The sequence below is a fragment of the Sebastes fasciatus genome, chromosome 18 (genome assembly GCF_043250625.1).
Source record: "Sebastes fasciatus isolate fSebFas1 chromosome 18, fSebFas1.pri, whole genome shotgun sequence".
In the NCBI taxonomy this organism is placed as follows: domain Eukaryota; kingdom Metazoa; phylum Chordata; class Actinopteri; order Perciformes; family Sebastidae; genus Sebastes; species Sebastes fasciatus.
Window position 1 is genome coordinate 2,767,341 of NC_133812.1, and position 15,033 is coordinate 2,782,373.

A 15,033-nucleotide genomic window follows, 5' to 3' on the forward strand; every position below is an offset into this window, starting at 1 on the left:
TAAAAGTCCCATATTGTAAAAAGTGCGATTTTTATGTATTTTATATTATAAAGCAGGTTTAAGTGCTATATAAATACTGTGAAAGTATCAAAACACTCAATCCATGGAGAAATACACACAACCTGTATTCAGAAACTGTGCATTTGATACAAGCCGTTAAGATTTCTGTCCATTTGTGATGTCACAAACCTACAATATTTAGACCATTTCAAAGTTTTAAATGTAAACATTCTAAATGTGTCCCAGTTTATTTCCTGTTGCAGTGTATGTGAATGACATCAGCTGACAGGATGTAAACATGGACCCAAGCTGTTGCCTAGCAACGCAATTCTGTAGCCATTCTGTTGAAATGCGCTAAAACGGTGTGTTTCAGACAGAGCGTGAATACAGGTATACTCAGACAGACAGTATGAGAAAAAAAAATTTTTTTGAACATTAAAGCATGTAAACATGTTCAAGTAGAAACCCAAAATACAAACATGAACCTGAAAATGAGCGCGATATGTCCCCTTTAAATTCTTTATTTAGAGAAACACCACTGTTAATGTTGATAAATACATCTGTACAACTTGAACTGAACAATTCATTATTTCCAGTTATATTACAGTTCTTATTACAGTTAAGAGTCTTCCTAGTGGGAAAATTTAGTAATTTTTTTTGTCTGAAAAAAAACACATTTATAAATGTCAAGGTATTGCTGCTAGCAAAATAAAACTAGGTTTGCAAGCGCCATGATGTAAAAACTTAATAACATGTCCAGTTTGAGAAAGCAAGAGTATTGCAAACATGTCACATATAAAAACAGCAATTTAATTGGACTTTTTATACGTGCTTGTTTATACTATATAAGCTGTTCTAATGCTTTATGAAGGTTGTAATGTTCTTGTTGCTTACTTATCAGTTTAGACATCCCTTATTATATACTTTGTAATATTCATCTCTCTTTTATCACTTCAGGAAAACCATTATTATTATCCAAGATGATGATCTCTATGATAATATAATAATTGCTGTGGAACACAATCTGAACAAGGCATCAAGTTGTTGGAGCAAATCTAATTATGTTGAAGCCAAAGCATCAAGCAGGCAGTGAGAGTGAAAGGTATTTATGAGTTGACCCTGATGTCATGTAATGCACTTTTGAACAGCGGAGGGGAAACTACAACCATCTTCATGGCTTATTTCTGAGACTACACTACTTTGGTTTTAGCTCTTCTTCTTGGTTTCCATCTCCCTCCACCTCCTCCTATCTTATGCTCATTTATTGTGAAACATCTTGTCAGTACTGAAGTTATTGAAGACTCAAAAGACAAACTGAAATATTATTTGTGATTAAAAATGATATATATAGGCTATCTGGTTTTACCTTCTGCCATCGATCCTTTGATTGCTTACAGACTTTTGCCCATTTTCGTATGGTGTCTTTTGGCAAATAACAGTGTTTTTTATTCAATTTTTTTTCATCTTTTTTCAATAGCCTTTCCCTTTTCACACAGCCACAAATGTATCCCTCTGTCCTTATTCTTATTCCTTATGAACTTTTCTTCTTTTTTTTTTTACTAATTACAGACCCCCTTACAAGACTACAGAAGGATAGGCTACAGTTCTTCCTTTTTCCTTAAAGGTCCCATATTGTAAAGTGAGATTTTCACGTTTTTTTTATTATAAAACAGGTATAAAACTTCCTGTCAGCTGATGCTATACACATACACTTCAACCAGAAATAAACTGGGACACATTTAGAATGTTTATTTTTAAAACAGTAAAATGGTCTAGTTATTGTAGATTTGTGACATCACAAATGGACAGAAATCCTGACGTCTTGTTTCAAACGCACAGTTTCTGAATACGGGCTGTGTGTATTTCTCCATGGATTGAGCATTTTGATACTTTCACAGTATTTATATAGCATTTGAAAATGCTTTATATTAAAAAAGGCATGAAAATCTGACTTTTTACATTATGGGACCTTTAACCACTACTAGACTTCTAGGAGCTAAGAGACTAGGGCACATCCTTTCCTCCTAGTGCCCTTCGAAGCTCCCTACCTTTTTTTCCCAGAAACCCCTCGCCAAACAAGAAGTCAGTGCGCAGCTGCCCCCCCCCCCCCCCCCAACATGGTTTGATGCTCGAATAGTGAATTCATCAACATACAGCAAAAACTAAAGTAGAGGACCAGGAATACTTCTCGTATCGCCTATCACCGCTCAGCGTGTGCTTCTCCTTCAAACCCGGTGGGTTCCCGTGTTGTGAGTATGCAGCTCGGTGGTGAGAGAAGCCACAGAGGAACCGCTGCTGTTCAGCCAGCTGTTCTGGTCAGCGAGGTTAGCTGGCGGCGGCTAGCAGCGGCAGTAAGTCAGCTAACATGAACCAAGGCCTATGGAAAGGAGGCTGGGTCACGCGTCATCTCCCATGGGTATTGCACATGCGTAGTAAAATCTGGTCTGCACTCGTCGAAATTGAGCCAATCGTAAAGCACGAACGCAGCTTGAGTTACACTGCGCATGCGTTATAGCCCATACCCCAAGACCCGTGTCCCTACCTACTTCCATAGGCCTTGAAATGAACTTAAAGCTAGCTAGCTCGGTGGGAGCAAACCGTCAGCCTTGTTGTGTTGTTGTGGTAAAACGAAGCTAAATATCCCGAGTGTGGAGCTCTCTGTGACGACGAGACTGTCTGAATGTTTGAGTGTGTTTTTCTCTCGGGTTCGCGTAGTGAAGCTCTGGTATTAAAGGTTGACGCTAGCTGGACTGATGCTGTGATTTACACATAACGTTAAGGCCGAAGCTATACTGATAACGTCATCTAATAACTGACACAGTCACAGCTTCCAGCCTGAAACTGACGTTAAATACTCACTAACATGTTGAATTTAGTAGCTGACTTATGCTAGCGTGCTGCTACGTTAACTAGACGAATAAAAAGTGTACCATTCAGTGTTCAATGCTAATTATAAGATTTAAATTTGCGCATTATTAGTTTTCTAAAACTGATGGAAAACCATACCAGGGCAATAATATGTATTCTGTCTAGTCAGAAATGTGGAAACTACTGTTGTGTAAAAACAGTAGTGTTGTGTACTGTGCTGTGCTGTCCTGCTGGGTCTGGTTGTGTTGTTGCAGTAAATGTTAGCTGACTGGAAACAGAGATTTGGTCTAGCTCGAGTTGCTCAACTCATTTATTTGAACACCTGCTAGTGTTTGTTTGCAGGAGGAAGGGAAGTCCAATTTCAGTGTCAAACTAAATGCAATTATCTGTCCAATTCAGATGATCCAACGTCCAATTGGCTTCTCGATCTATATTCAAACCCATACTATAATTTGTCTTCTCAGTCTCTAACAGAAAGTAGCTGCCTTGACTTCTCCTCTTTTGTCTAATACCTAAAGTCTACAACATAAATCCGTTTTGTTTTTTTACTAGGGCTGTCAATCGATTAAACTATTTAAACGCACATTTTTTATCTGTTCAAAAAATCATCATTTACCTTGAAGGGAAATTTGTCTTAAGTAAAAATATCTGTAAAGTTGTGTATACACTGTGATAACGCCTTTTCCAAATAAAATTAAAATGAATAAAAGGGAAATTTGCCAAGTATTTAATACTCTTATCAACATGGGATTGGGCAAATATGCTGCTTTATGCAAATGTATGTATATCTTTATTATTAGAAATCAATTAACAACACAAAACAATGATAGATATTGATCCAGAAACCCTCACAGGTACTGCATTTAGCATAAAACAATATGCTCAAATCATAACATGGTGAACTGCAGCCCAACAGGCAACAACAGCTGTCAGTGTGTCAGTGTGCTGACTTGAATATGACTTGCCCCCAAACTGCATGTGATTATCATAAAGTGGGCATGTCTGTAAAGGGGAGACTCGTGGGTACCCATAGAACCCATTTACATTCACACATCTGGAGATCAGAGGTCAAGGGACTCCTTTGAAAATGGCCATGACAGTTTTTCCTCCTCAAAATGTAGCGTGGTTGGTGCCAGTGGATTCATTAGGTTTTCTAGTTTCATATGTTACCAGTATCTTCACTCTAGCTTTAAAACTGAGGCCGCTACAACCTAAAAATCACAAGTTGCGTTAATGCGTTATTATATTAACTTTACAGCCCTATTTTTTTTACTAATTCAACTTTTCTTGTTCTCATGCCATTACCACTTCCCTGAAACTAGTCTTTAAATAATTTTGTTTGTTGTTCTTTTAAAGGGGAACTATGCACATTTTCAAAATGTATGCATGTTATACCTATGGTCGAAGACAGTGCAAAAATATTAGTAAACGTGAACAATTCTCTACATAATTAAAAAACTGTGCTACACGCTAAGACTCTCTAAAACTTGTGATGTCATAGGGGCCATACACATGCCTTATACACGCTCAAATCCAGGCACGGCTGATGTTTTCCACGCATTTTAGACGTGGCATGTGTACGGCCCCATAGGGCCCCAAATGTAAGTACAAGTACTTACATTTGGGTACTCGTCGATACCGAGTACCGATATGAGTACTTCTCTGTGCCAAAAGACCCTCGTTAACAGCCAGCTGGAGGGTGTGAGCGACACGCGGCGGGCTGGGGAGTCCTGCATACGAGGCGGTGCGCCGTGACTGGCTCTAGGTCGGCTTGGAAAAGCTTGGGGCCAAGGTGCTTCCCAGGGCTGTGGACAAAGTGTCACCGGGGTGGACTGTCCTTAGTGCGCCCCAGCGTATATAGCACTTAAACCTGCTTTATAATATAAAAGACATGAAAATCTCACTTTTTACAATACGGGAACTTTAAGAGGAATTGCTTAAAAAGCTGTTTATTACTGTGTGTGTGTGGACTGGTTGCTAAGCTCTGCGTCACTAGTTTGTTGTGAGTGTTTCTCTCACGAGCATTAACAGACTAATCCTCTCCTCGTAGCTTCTCAGCATCGTATGAACGTGACCAGCAGCTCTTGAGCCGCATAGCTGTTTAGAAACAGGAGTGGATGAAATGAAAGGCAAAGAGCACTGGGTCAGTGGGTTGGACTGAAGGGTAAAATATTTGGCTTGGACGCAGCGTTGGAGCTGAAACTTTAGGAGCGTTAGGAGCGTCGTCGCTGCGGCTTTCCTCTGCCTCGAGAACCCTACTCACCTATAATACTTGTTTTTGTTCGACGTTTTTCAGTGATTTGTTGATGCTTTTTCTCTTCCCAGAGTTTCCTGGAGGCTGCCAGGTGAGGTCAGCGCATCGCTGCCAGAAACAAGGAAACACAAACACCGAGCTCATCCCACAAATTTACAGTAAGTGTCTGGAACATGTTCGACATCTTTCAGACCCACCCCTCTATCTAAAATGCAGCGCACACACACCGCTGATGCTCTCACTCATTTTTTTAAAAAAATGAGTGAGAGCATTAGAATAGCATACATTAGCAAAATGCTCTGTGCATTACAGCCATGTAATTTAATTTACTTGAATTGTACTGCAGAGTTTCAGAAATGTGTAGTGATGATGATGGATGGATGCCATGCATTTGTACCATCATCCCTGAAGCTTTGACTGTCCCTCCCTGTTTGGGATCCTCTGGTAGTTGCGTGTATGATTCAGAAAAGGCCACTAGGGGGCGGTCTTATGCTTGCTATTCCCCAACATCAGACGAGTAGTCCACACTACTGAACAGAGGGCTGTCCTGTAGGACATCCTGTTGTGATTTCATTTTTGATGTATAGAAAAAGTGCGTGGACTTATAATTGTCTTACCATCAACACAAGTTAGTCACAATCTTAAAATTGTAAAGGCAAATTATGGAGGACAGAAAATAAAAAAATAAATGAATAAATGACTCGATAAATAAATAAATGTCATTGAATATAGCAAAAATTATATAAAAAATAAACATAGCCATTAATTAATTTATAAATTGATATTTCTGTTTTAATTTGCTTCTTTGTTTATTTATCTTTGTATTAATTCCCTTATTTATTTACTCTTCTGTTTAATTTTCACTTTAATGTATTTATGTATTTATTTTTTATAAATTTTTCATTTTAATGATGTATTTTTGCAATTATTTTTAATTATTTAATTTTAAGTGTACACCAGTGTACCCTCAGTAACTATTATTATTAAAATGATGTTATTTGCTGTAAAGTGTGTAGAGCCACTCGGGCTTGTAAGAGGACTAAAACAGCTCTGCTGTTACTAGGGCTGTCCTCGACCAAAGAAGTTCTTGGTCAACTAACCCTCATATGATTTTGTCGATTAATTGAGTAGTTGATTTAATCGACAGATCTGAGTTTCGCCACAAAAAAGCACACAAAATCACTTTACGTGGTGTTTACCAGAGATGTGCTCAGAAGTTTCTTGGAAATAAGTCATTCAGCATGAAAAAAAGCATAAAAAATGACTAATCAACTAAAGAAATCTTAGTGGACTAAGACCAAAACGACCAATTAGTCGACTAATCAACTAAAAGGGGGCAGCCCTAGCTGCTACCTCAGAGGAGTCCATGATGTGCTGAATGAATTTAGTACTAACAGTAGGGCTGTCCAGGTGAAGGGATTTCCCCGACGGTGCGGGCGAGACGGGCCGGTGGTACGCCTGACCCCGCTGGGCCGGAATCCCACCTAAGCCGGCATGCGCCGGCCCTGACTTTCATTGCGCCACGGGGATTTGCTTGCACCCTCTGACTGCGTTAGAATCCTTGGTCCGTGTTTCAAGACGGGTCGGGTGGGTTGCCACAGACCCCTGGCGCCTTTTACGTGGGTTGCGGCACAACGCGGTTTGGGCGCACTGAGGACAGTCCGCCCCGGTCGACAGTCGCACCGGGCGCAGGGAGCCCGAAGTTAATTCTGTAAAGATGCGGCCTCGAGCCACCTTCACCGCGAGCCTTTCCGAGCCGACCTAGAGCCGGTCCCGGCGCACCGCCTCGTATGCGGGACTCCCCAGCCTGTCGTGTGTCGCTCACACCCTCCAGCTGGCTGTTAACGAGGGTCTTTTGGCACAGAGAAGTACTCGTATCGGTACTCGGAATCGGCGAGCTCCCAAATGTGAGTACTTCTACTTGTACTCGTTCTGAAAAAAGTGGTATCGGTGCATCCCTTATATGTAGGATTTGACGGTGCTATTTGTCCCCGCCCTTACTCCGCTGTGATTGGACGTCTGGGTAAAAAAGTGACCGCGTTGTGTGAGTGCACGTTTTACCAAAAGTTGAAAATCATTCAACTCACAGCGACCAGAAGTAAAACGCCAAAACATGCAGCCCTCAGTGCAGAATAGCCCTTTCTCACGCTGAAGAAACAAATGTGAACATGGCAGTCATGGCGGTTTCTTGCCATCACCTGCGGTTGGCTCGTCAATATTGCAGTTATTGCGACAGCCGATAGATATTCTGTGGTCGGAATCTCCCATTATTGAATTAGTTTGTTCAGTCTTTTAGCCTTCATGGAAGTATTATTCCATGTATATCGATGGCTTGTTTAACAAACTATATTAGTGTAATAATTCTCCCTGTGTTTCAAGAAAATGGATCTGGATCTATTCTGCTTTGTTGCTAACGATAAACTGCGAACCAGAACAGAGCCAAGTCTGGCCCAGCGATTTCTACTGAGAAATGTGTCCCACTCCGAAATCTACTTCTCTGAGTGTGCCACAGTGAACACATTAATTTACTTTGAACACTTTTCTCCCTCCCCCCTCACTGTCTCTGTCCCCTCCCACCCCCTCAACTCCACACACCCCTTTCCCAAATGTCTCTGAATCCCTCCATCCCGGCCTCTCGGCCCTTATGAACAACTGGCCCGGACAGCTGGCTTTAACAGCTGCTCGCCATCTCATTTTTTGGCCTATCTCCATCTGGGCAAGTTTTTCCATGGCGTTGTCTTTTTGTCAGCCAGTTTCTAAATCAGTCTTTGTGCTATCTTTGTGCCATTCAGCAAAAAATTATGCTGAAACCATAATCCAGAGTTTTATATGGTATTGATGTCGGAAGCATTTATGATGCCTCGTCTGTTTGATCTTCTAGAAGCTGTCCTTTTTTTTGTGTTTGCCAGTAACAATTATCAAAATGGTTATTTTCCACATCAGTATCTGTTATCAGCGTTTCTTTGTTTTCTTTTGCTCCATTTACCCCCATAATCTACCACCAGTATTCGTTTCCTTCTCCTCAGAATGAATCCCATGTGTCATCTGCGCCGTAACGGCCCGGTCTGAATCGTCTTTTGTTCCATCTGCTGATAGGATGCTGTCATCTTTCCCGATTGTAACCCGTTGGCATTTAATTGAGGGAAATATTCCCCGAGCGATGGCAGTAAAGGAAAGTGAGGTAATGCACGAACAGTCTGAAAAGTTATTTTTGTTTGGTCAGAGTTGGAAAAAGAGGTAATAATTAGTAGACCGGTCTGAAAAACTGAACCTGTTTGCACCTGCGTTTGTCCTCTCAGGACATCAGTATTGATGTTATCAGCCTCATGGATGAAAAAGGTGTAACCACACTGTGGGGTGCGCCCCGCTAGTGGGGCAGAGGCATGACAGGTGGGGTCCAAGTGTGATGCACAATTCATGTTTTGATGTCGGAATCTTTTTTGACGGCGGAACAGTAAACAGATCTGCTCTTTATATATTTATATTATATTATATTATTCAATATATTTATATATCTTTTAATCCATAGTAGCAATGGTGAGAGACGAACAAGACAACGTGCTAAAATATGACAAAGTAGATCTGCCCCGAGTAGTTCAGAGCTTCATTCATAATGGCCTTACATGCAGTTTGGGGCAAGTCATAGTCCAGTCAGCACACTGACTGGACTATGACAGAACCAGAACCAGAACCCCAAATATATTGGTCTTTTTAAAAAGTACTAATAAAAACTCCCCCTTTCTAAATATTTAGAAATGATTTCATTCATTATTTCCAGAGGGGGGGGAATGATGGAAAAGGTTTGAGAACTACTGCTATACAGTAATATAAAGAGAGAGATGGGGTGACACATTTAGTTCCATTTCAGTCTAAAGTACTAGTCTGACTGGCAGAGGTTACTACTGTAACTTTCACTATAAATTGCCTCAAAACTGAAAACTCAAATGACCTGCTGACCCCAGTGACCTTTTGACCCGCTGCTGATGTGCAGTTGTTGGTATTGTAATTTATCCAGCCTTGCTACGAGCTCTATCCTGTGCTTTTTTCTCTCCCTGGGGGTGGCAGGGGTTAATCGGGCTGGGAGTTGGTTTGCCTGCCACCGGAGGCATGACTGCACACTTGCTGTCTATAATTCAAACTGTTGCACTGCGTTTATTTGATGTCGAGGCTGAAGGATGGAGACGCTGGTGGACCCCGTGGCACCGGCATGCCTAATCTCCGTCTGTCTTTGTAGAGACTTCGGACTGCTACACAGTATGGATTTGCGTCTTTCGGTGTTGACAGGCGGTTGGCCAGATCCACTGAAGGTTCCTGAGAGAGAGAGAGAGAGAGAGAGAGAGAGAGAGAGAAAGAGAAAGAGAAAGAGATATATATATATATATATATATATATTCTCCCAGCTCTGGGACATGGATTTAGATCATTCTGAGATAAATGTTTTGCTTTCAGTGGGTGTTGAAATCCAACCTGGGACTCACATTTCAAAGTTTTTGTCCTTTCATGGGAGAAGAGTCTAACTAGTCTGTGAGAAGATCCTTTGGAAATGGGTGTTTAAGATCATGTTTAAACCTGCGTTTAACTGATTTTCTTTTTGCCCACATGAGGGCAACGGAAACAAGTTGTGAACGCAACATTGACACTTTTTAAAGCGGCAGTAGGCAGAATTAGTTTTTGCATCATCGGGAAAAATATTCTATATTAACCTTTCAGCATATTGTAATTCAAGTGTTCTGAGAGACTTCTGCACCTCCTCATGGCTCTGTTTTCAGGCTTTAGAAAATCTAGCCCGTGACGGGGGACTTTGGCCAATCACAGGTCATTTCAGAGAGAGAGAGCGTTCCTATTGGCTGTTCATTCGGCGGAGGCAGCTGTCAATCAAACGGTCAAACTAGGCAGCGCTGATCAAACATGAATCAATATTCTGTTAATGTAATGCCTATTTCTCTCCTCAAATGTTTTCAGAAACATCTCGTAGAGTACTGTTTAGCTGTAAAATGAGAAAGTTTGCGTGGTGTTTGGTGTTGGTGGTTTGGTGCTTGGTATTTCCTCAAGTGATCTCAACATGGTGGCCGGGTCACAAACTTCCTTTTAAAATAACTTCTTTATTAATCATCTTTGCTCGAACCTGCCTACCCCGGCTTTAGGTTGATATGGCAAACTTGTTAGCAAACTGTTGTTTAGTTACTGTACATTTGTGTTTCTGGACAGGTGGTGAATGTAAATCCAATATTTAGTCTCTTTTAGCTTTGTTTTTGGTCTATACTAGGGATGTCACGAAAACCGATCGAGACTAACAGTGTGTAAAATCCGAAAGGACGCGGTAAATTCTATAATGATTGCCACATTGTGTACAACAAATCTGCGAAGAAATCGGCAGAATGAAAGCTAGTTAACGTTTGCTGTTAGCAGCTGGTGTGCTGCGCAGTCCTACGGAGCAGTCCCCCAGTTCACCGTCAGGAGAGCTACTGTAGCAGCTACGATGCTGCGTGTAGTGTCGCGGACATGCAGCCACTTTCCCAGTAAAAGTCTCCACCGCACATTTAGTTTAGTTTAGCAGGTTGTCAGCTGTGTGTCTGCCCAGCGCAACGACACTTTGTCTGCCCGGATTAACGATAGCGATTGTCCGACAAACAGAGTTGTGCTACGTTAACATCTGTAGCTATGCTGGTAGCTTCGTGCTCGCCGCCGCTCTGTCATTGCGGCGTGACTTTTGCGAGTGTACGACAGACCGTGTGTGTGTGGCTACAGGGAGAGTGGGTTTGTCGGTGGCGTTCTAGCTGTGAACGTAGGTGTAGCAGTGTGTGTACAGTTTATTTGTCGGTGAATAAATGCTACGAGGCTACAACTCCTCCGCTCAAGCGAGCCAGAGACCGGAGCCAACTTCCTGTATCCTGCAACTCCGGCTCCACCTCTTAAGGTGGGCTGTTAAGGTGGACCGGCTTTTCTCCTTAAAGTGACGAGCTGCTCCTCTGAGCCGCTCAGCTTTATAATTAATTATTAATATTTATTTTAACCGATAGCGTTAATTGGTTAAAGTTCTTAACGTCGGTTAAACGGTTAATTATTAACATCCCTAGTATTGCATTAGGTATCGAGAATCATGGAATTTCCCTGGTATTGGTGTCGACTGCTAAATTTCTGAATATGGTGAGATCCCAAGTCCATATCAACTCCTGAGGGAAATATATCGGTCTCTTTAGCAGCTAAATGCTCCACCATGTTCTCCAGCTAGTCTCTAACTCTGTCGGCCTGCTGCTTTATTTTTGCTGCTGTTCTTTTTCCTCCTAAAAACAGCTGCCTGCTGCGGTTTACAAAACAATCTCACCATAAGGTCCGTTTAGTAGCTGTTCTGGAGCTTTCCATTGTATCTGGAATCCATTCAGTCTCAACCTCATGTACGATTAAATTAAGAATGCATAGTGACTCAGTACCAAGAAACTTCAACTAAATTCATGCTGAACTCCCATACAACTTTTAATGGTACATACAGCGTATAGCTTGTGAACCAGCACCTGACTTTGGACTGCATTTTAATTTTGGATGCTCGTTTAACTAAAAAAATTCAGTTACCACTTTGCATAAAAATGCAACCTGTAAATGATTTCCATCCAGTTTAATGACCGCTAAACAGAAATTGAATTTCATCAGAAATAAGATATCACAACTCATGTTATGGTAATGCAATTCAAATTCAGCACAGCACGTCCTGTTTTGTATTAAATCTTTCTTAAATGAAGGATAAACAAGCTCAGATGGAGATGCCAAAAAACAGTCATTTAAAAAAAGGAAAGGGGAAAAGAGTGGCGTTGCAAGGCCTAGCTCACAAATAGCTTCACCTTGTGTGCCCTTGCATGTCACGTTTCTTCAAAGAAACCGCGGAGGTGGAGAGGACAAAATCAAAGAATGACTAAGAGAAGCAATGTGGTGTATGTAAGTGAGTTTGTCTGTAAACTGAACATAGATGTTTTGTGTCTGAATCACCGGATGACTTTCTAGAGTTGTTTTGACTGTTGATTCTACAGTTATCTACCAACTTCCTCCATCACACACACGCCCTCACTTATGCATACAGTGTAATTTAGAGGAAATTTAGAGGAAATCCAAGCATGCAGGCTCCAGCTGCCATACCATCCATGTTTTTATCTCCTCTTATAAGAATTATTTCACTCTGACCAGATGAAGAGCCACAGGTTTTCCTTCTAGTCCTTTCTGTCTTTTCCAGTCCTCATGTATCCATTAAAACTAGTCAATCAATTAAAATATTTAATTGCGATTAATCGCATGATTGTCTATCGTCAATCGCGATTAATTGCAAATTAATCGCACATTTTTTATCTGTCCAAAATGTAGAGATTTGTCAAGTATTTAATCCTCTTATCAACATGGGAGTGGGCAAATATGCTGCTTCATGCAAATGTATGTAATCAATTGACAACACAAAACAATGACAGATATTGTCCAGAAACCCTCACAGGTACTGAATTTAGCATAAAACAATATGCTCCAATCATAACATGGCAAACTGCAGCCCAACAGGCAACAACAGCTGTCAGTGTGTCAGTGTGCTGACTTGACTATGACTTGCCCCAAACTGCATGTGATTATCATAAAGTGGGCATGTCTGTAAAAGGGAGACTCGTGGGTACCCATAGAACCCATTTACATTCACATATCTGGAGGTCAGAGGTCAAGGGACCTCTTTGAAAATGGCCAAGACCGTTTTTCCTCGCCAAAATCTAGCATAAGTTTGGAGCGTTATTTAACCTCCTTTTACGACAAGCTAGTATGACATGGTTGGTACCGATGGATTCATTAGGTTTTCTAGTTTCATATGATACCGATATCTTCACTCTGGATTCAAAACTGAGCCCGCTACAACCTAAAAATTGGAAGTTGTGTTAATGCGTTAAAGAAATTAGTTGCGTTAAATCTAATTTGTGTTAACTCGTTATTATCGTGTTAACTTTGACAGCCCTAGTTTTCAGTGCTAATTAGCAAATGTTAGCCTGGCTAAACTAAGATGGTGAACATGGTAGACATTATATCTTCTTAACATCAGCATGTTAGGATTATCGTTGTGAGCATGTTAGCTCGACGTTAGCATTCAGCACAAAGCACCACTGTGCCTATAAATAAGTACAGCCTCACAGAGCTGCTAGCATGGCTGTGGACTCTTGTTTTGGTAGTGCTTCTTCCTGTTCCTACAGAGCTTTCTGTAAATCAGTTATGACGATCTCTCATGGACAAAACTCTGTGTATAAATGTATGTGTATAAAACACAGACTGTTTATGGTAGAAACAACAACGTCGCTGCCGTATTTATGCCTGGATGACTTTATCTTGAGTGTTGATGGAACAGCTGCATAGCCTAGCACCGATCCATCCAAACTCCATTCAGAAAATGAGCATTTTAAAAGTTGTTTGATTGTTGTCTTGCGAACAGACACGACAAAGCACGAATTCAGACTTTTTTCAAATCAGCATCATTATGTAGTTATTTCGGCATCATTTTGATTAATTTACAACTACGTTGTTGCCGTATTTATGCCTAGATGACGTTATGTTGAGTGTTGTAGGAGCAGCTACAATGTTAGCATAGTCTGGCACTGATCCATCCAAACTCCATTCAGAAAACAAGCATTTTAAAAGTCGTTTGCTTGTCGTCTTGCGGACAGACCTTACAAAGCATGAATTCAGACTTTTTGAAAATCCGCATTATTATGAAGTTATGTCGGCATCATTTTAATCCGTTTATTGCAATGAAATCACAGCACAATCTGTTTGTTTTGGGTTCATACCGCAGTAGCGACGTGTGGCTTGCTATATATACAGTCAGTGCAATGGCACTGTGTGTGAATACAGCTCACTGTCGGGTGATGATATGAACCCAGACACAACGGGGGTTTGGTTTGCCGACATATCTGGGACTTCCACAACATGTACAAAGCAGTAAAATTTGCCAAAATTCCCTTCACTCTGAACACTGCATTTGGCAAGATATTTTAAACTGCCACCCAGGTATGCAGAGGTATACAGGCAAATACTTGATGCTCAGGCCGGATCCTTCTAATAACTCCTTGATTACATCCCCTTCTTTGATTGTAGCTAGACTTAAGTCTCGGGGTGTGTCTCTGGCATGTGGATGATCCCCACCAGGCCAACTTGAGCCTCAGCAGACAGAGGCATGGATCCTATCACGGCATGCCATCCATCACATCGACTCCTATCTCAGTGTCTTTATGGAGCTCGTAATTGAAAGCAGGCCGCCTGATAGGCCCTTTTCCCTTTCGGTTCCCGGGCTATAGATTAAAGACGTCGATAGCGCCTGTTGCTCCTCAAGAAGCATATGTGAAATATTACAGGCTCTGGCCACTACACTCTGCTTTCAGCTATTTGACCTGGAGAGAGCTCTGTGTGGGAAGAAGTGCTCCGAGATACAACCCCCCTCCGTCTCTGTCTTTTGCATCACGCAGGCCCAGAGCCTCACCATATCACTGCCTGCACCACAGCTGTCACTGTTTGTATATTTGATATACTGACGGATGCCGAAAAGGAACAGGTGTTGCGTATTAGTGCCACTATTTTATTCTACAGCCCCCCCTCTGAAAGAAAGTGTCTCAATAGAGTTGTCAGAGTGTATCACTGTAATATATGGCAATCTGACTTTTAAACCAAGCTTTGCTACACCGCCTTCACAGTTTTTCCAGAGGAAAAGGAAGAGGCACAGAAAGGGAAAATGAATTAACGTGGTTCAGGTGGACTGACCCCCAAAGACAGATCAGAAACATTGGGAATGTCTTTGAACGTGGACCCCTTTTCCCGTCCTGCTGTCTCTTCTCAGTAACTTTCTATTGGTCTGTATTGAGTTTGTAGGAAGATCAACCACAGATGGAAACTTCCATATTTGGTTT

At 41.4% G+C, this 15,033-nt stretch overlaps 1 protein-coding gene across 5 annotated transcripts in view; it reads left to right on the plus strand.

Annotated features, from left to right (window-relative positions):
• Window positions 1–2,083: 2,083 nt before the first annotated feature.
• disp1 (dispatched homolog 1 (Drosophila)) overlaps window positions 2,084–15,033 on the plus strand; it is a 130,608-nt gene continuing 117,658 nt past the window's right edge. For 2 of the 5 annotated variants that reach the window (XM_074615815.1, XM_074615813.1), the window contains exons 1-2: window positions 2,084–2,234; window positions 5,194–5,280. The gene's annotated coding sequence lies outside the window, so the exon portion shown is untranslated. Of the gene's footprint in view, window positions 2,250–5,193; window positions 5,281–8,148; window positions 8,304–15,033 lie in introns of all 5 variants that reach the window. The other 3 variants (XM_074615814.1, XM_074615819.1, XM_074615817.1) reach the window with 3 other exon arrangements.